At 40.2% G+C, this 5,005-nt stretch overlaps 1 non-coding gene across 1 annotated transcript; it reads left to right on the forward strand.

The window, feature by feature from the left end:
• Positions 1–3,145: 3,145 nt before the first annotated feature.
• On the forward strand, positions 3,146–3,253 carry LOC112714088 (small nucleolar RNA R71). Its single transcript, XR_003159048.1, has one exon. It is a non-coding gene; the product is annotated as a small nucleolar RNA R71 (small nucleolar RNA).
• Positions 3,254–5,005: the final 1,752 nt, after the last annotated feature.

Raw genomic sequence — 5,005 nt, forward strand, 5'->3', positions numbered from 1 at the left:
CCAACCATCCTCTAGCCACGGGTTTGAGGTCATGCCTTCTCAGTTGAACCGGCTTTCCTCTTGAATCTCTCTTCCATTGAGCGCCCTCTTCACAAATGTCAAGGACTTGGTCCAACCTTTGATCAAAGTTGACCTTTCTAGTGTAAGGGTGTTCATCTCCTTGCATCATGGGCAAGTTGAATGCCAACCTTACTTTTTCCGGACTAAAATCCAAGTATTTTCCCCGAACCATTGTAAGCCAATTCTTTGGGTCCGGGTTCATACTTTGATCATGGTTCTTAGTGATCCATGCATTAGCATAGAACTCTTGAACCATTAAGATTCCGACTTGTTGAATGGGGTTGGTAAGAACTTCCCAACCTCTTCTTCGGATCTCATGTCAGATCTCCGGATATTCACTCTTTTTGAGTTTAAAAGGGACCTCGGGGATCATCTTCTTCATGGCCACAACTTCATAGAAGTGGTCTTGATGCACCCTTGAGATGAATCTCTCCATCTCCCATGACACGGAGGTGGAAGCTTTTGCCTTCCCTTTCCTCTTTCTAGAGGTTTCTCCGGCCTTGGATGCCATAAATGGTTATGGAAAAACAAAAAGCAATGCTTTTACCACACCAAACTTAAAAGGTTTGCTCATCCTCGAGCAAAAGAAGAAAGAAGAGAGTAGAAGAAGAAGAAATGAAGGAGATGAAGGAGGCTTTGTGGTTTGGCTAAGGGGAAGAAGTAGTGTTTAGGTTGTGTGAAAATGAAGGAGTGAAGATGGGTTTATATAGGAGTGGAGAGAGAGGTAAGGTTCGGCTATGTGAGGGTGGGTTTGGGAGGGAAAGTGTTTTGAATTTGAATGGTGAGGTAGGTGGGGTTTTATGAAGGATGGATGTGAGTGGTAAAGAGAATAGTGGGATTTGATAGGTGAGGGATTTTTGGGGAAGAGGTATGAGGTGATTGGTGAATGGGTGAAGAAGAGAGAGAGTGGTGGGGTAGGTGGGGATCCTGTGGGGTCCACAGATCCTGAGGTGTCAAGGAAAATTCATCCCTGCACCAAGTGGCGAGCAAAAATGTTCTTTATACCAATTCTGGCGTTAAACGCCGGGCTGGTGCCCATTTCTGGCGTTTAACGCCAACTTCTTGCCCCTTCCTGACGTTTAACGCCAGTCTGGTGCCCCTTTCTAGCGTTAAACGCCCATAATGGTGCCAGACTGGGCGTTAAACGCCCATTTGCTGCCCTTACTGGCGTTTAAACGCCAGCAAGGTCTTCCTCCAGGGTGTGCTATTTTTCTTTCTATTTTTCATTCTGTTTTTGCTTTTTCAATTGATTTTGTGACTTCCCATGATCATCAACCTACAGAAAACATAAAATAACAAAGGAAAAATAGATAAATATAACATTGGGTTGCCTTCCAACAAGCGCTTCTTTAATGTCAATAGCTTGACAGTGGGCTCTCATGGAGCCTCACATATGCTCAGAGCAATATTGGAACCTCCCAACACCAAACTTAGAGTTTGAATGTGGGGGTTCAACACCAAACTTAGAAGTTGGTTGTGGCCTCCCAACACCAAACTTAGAGTTTGCCTGTGGGGGCTCTGTTTGGCTCTGTTTTTAGAGAAGCTCTTCATGCTTCCTCTCCATGGTTACAGAGGGATATCCTTGAGCCTTAAACACAAGGGATTCTTCATTCACTTGAATGATCAATTCTCCTTTATCAACATCAATCATAGCCTTTGCTGTGGCTAGGAAGGGTCTGCCAAGGATGATGGATTCATCCATGCACTTCCCAGTCTCTAGGACTATGAAATCAGCAGGGATGTAATGGTCTTCAACTTTTACCAGAACATCCTCTACAAGTCCATAAGCTTGTTTTCTTGAATTGTCTGCCATCTCTAGTGAGATTTTTGCAGCTTGCACCTCAAAGATCCCTAGTTTCTCCATTACAGAGAGGGGCATGAGATTTATGCTTGACCCTAGGTCACACAGAGCCTTCTTGAAGGTCATGGTGCCTACTGTACAAGGTATTGAGAACTTCCCAGGGTCCTGTCTCTTTTGAGGTAATCTCTGCCTAGTCAAGTTATCCAGCTCTTTGGTGAGCAAAGGGGGTTCATCCTCCCAAGTCTCATTACCAAATAACTTGTCATTTAGCTTCATGATTGCTCCAAGGTACTTGGCAACTTGCTCTTCAGTGACATCTTCATCCTCTTCAGAGGAAGAATACTCATCAGAACTCATGAATGGCAGAAGTAAATTCAATGGAATCTCTATGGTCTCAGTGTGAGCCTCAGATTCCCATGGTTCCTCATTAGGGAACTCATTGGAGGCCAGTGAACGTCCATTGAGGCCTTCCTCAGTGGCGCTCACTGCCTCTTCCTCCTCTCCAAATTCAGACATGTAGGTCATGTTAATGGCCTTACACTCTCCTTTTGGATTCTCTTCTGTATTGCTTGGAAGAGTGCTAGGAGGGAGTTCAGTAATTTTCTTACTCAGCTGACCCACTTGTGCCTCCAAGTTTCTAATGGAGGACCTTATTTCAGTCATGAAACTTTGAGTGGTTTTGATTAGATCAGAGACCATGGTTGCTAAGTCAGAGTGGCTCTGCTTAGAATTCTCTGTCTGTTGCTGAGAAGATGATGGAAAAGGCTTGCCATTGCTAAACCTGTTTCTTCCACCATTATTATTGTTGAAACCTTGTTGAGGTCTCTATTGATCCTTCCATGAAAGATTTGGATGATTTCTCCATGAAGGATTATAGGTGTTTCCATAGGGTTCTCCCATGTAATTCACCTCTTCCATTGAAGGGTTCTCAGGATCATAAGCTTCTTCTTCAGATGAAGCGTCCTTAGTACTGCCTGGTGCAGCTTGCATTCCAGACAGACTTTGAGAAATCATATTGACTTGCTGAGTCAATATTTTATTCTGAGCCAATATGGCATTCAGAGTATCAATCTTAAAAACTCCTTTCTTCTGATTCGTCCCATTGTTCACAGGATTCCTTTCAGAAGTGTACATGAATTGGTTATTTGCAACCATTTCAATCAATTCTTGAGCTTCTGCAGGCGTCTTCTTCAGATGAAGAGAGCCTCCAGCAGAACTATCCAATGACATCTTGGACAGTTCAGACAGACCATCATAGAAGATACCTATGATGCTCCATTCAGAAAGCATGTCAGAAGGACACTTTCTGATCAATTGTTTGTATCTTTCCCAAGCTTCATAGAGGGATTCACCTTCCTTTTGTCTGAAGGTTTGGACTTCCACTCTAAGCTTGCTCAATTTTTAAGGTGGAAAGAACTTTGCCAAGAAGGCATTGACTAGCTTTTCCCAAGAGTTCAGGCTTTCTTTAGGTTGTGAGTCCAACCATATCCTAGCTTTGTCTCTTACAGCAAAAGGGAATAGCATAAGTCTGTAGACCTCAGGGTCAACCCCATTGGTTTTGACAGTGTCACAGATTTGCAAGAACTCAGTTAGAAACTGATGAGGATCTTCCAATGGAAGTCCATAAAACTTGCAATTCTGTTGCATTAGAGAAACTAATTGAGGCTTAAGCTCAAAGTTGTTTGCTCCAATGGCAGGGATAGAGATGCTTCTCCCATAGAAGTCAGGAGTAGGTGCAGTAAAGTCACCCAGCACCTTCCTTGCATTGTTGGCATTGTTGTTGTTTTTGGCTGCCATGTCTTCTTCTTTGAGGATTTCTGTTAGGTCCTCTACAGAGAATTGTGCTTTAGCTTCTCTTAGCTTTCACTTCAAGGTCCTTTCAGGTTCAGGGTCAGCCTCAACAAGAATGCTTTTGTCTTTGCTCCTGCTCATATGAAAGAGAAAAGAACAAGAAAATATAGAATCCTCTATGTCACAGTATAGAGATTCCTTGAGGTGTCAGAGGAAAAGAAAAATAGAAGGAAGAGGTAGAAAATTTGAACTTATCAAGGAAAGATGGAGTTCGAATTGTGAATTGAGGAGTAGTGTTAGTCCATAAATAGAAGGATGTGAGAAGAGGGGAAGAAATTTTCGAAAATTAAGTAAGAGATTTTAAAAACATTTTGAAAAACACTAATTGATTTTCGAAAACTAAGAGTGGAAAAGAAATCAAGTGATTTTTGAAAAAGATTTTGAAATAAGAAATTAAAAAGATATGATTGAAAACTATTTTGAAAAAGATGTGATCAAGAAGATATGATTTGAAAAACAATTTAAAAAGATTTGATTTTAAAAATTAATGACTTGGCTAACAAGAAAAGATATGATTCAAACATTAAACCTTTCTCAACAGAAAAGGCAACATACTTGAAATGTTGAATCAAATCATTAATTGATAGCAAGTATTTTTGAAAATGGAAAGAAATTGATTTTGAAAAAGATTTGATTGAAAAGATTTGATTTGAAAAAGATTTGATTTTGAAAAATTTTGAAAACTTGAAAAAAAATTGGCATTAAAAACAAAATCTTCCCTCTTGTGCCATCCTGGCATTAAACGCCCAGAATGGTGCACATTCTGGCATTTAATGCCCAAAACTCACCCCTTTTGGGCGTTAAACGCCCAGCCAAGTACCCTGGCTAGCGTTTAAACGCCAGTTTTCCTTCTTCACAGGGCGTTTTGAACGCCCAGCTTTTTCTGTGTAATTCCTCTACAGTATGTTCTAAATCTTCAATTCTCTGTATTATTGACTTGAAAAGACACAAATTAAATTTTTTTTTGGATTTTTAATAATGAGGAATAATCAAAATGCAACTGAAATCAAATAAACAATGCATGCAAGACACCAAACTTAAAACTTTGTATACTATTGACTCTAACAAGTTGAGAATGCATATGAGAAACAACAAAACACTCAAGACAAGAGAATTTAAAGATCAGAGCAAGTAAATCGTCAATAACAACTTGAAGATCACTGAAGACACATGAGAAATGTAATAAGAACAGAAACATGCAATTGACACCAAACTTAAAATGAGACTAGTGTCTCAATAAGAAACATAAAATATTTTTGGTTTTTTTTTATGATTTTGTAATTTTTTTGGTTT

This window comes from Arachis hypogaea, chromosome 1 (assembly GCF_003086295.3).
Source record: "Arachis hypogaea cultivar Tifrunner chromosome 1, arahy.Tifrunner.gnm2.J5K5, whole genome shotgun sequence".
Lineage (NCBI taxonomy): Eukaryota > Viridiplantae > Streptophyta > Magnoliopsida > Fabales > Fabaceae > Arachis > Arachis hypogaea.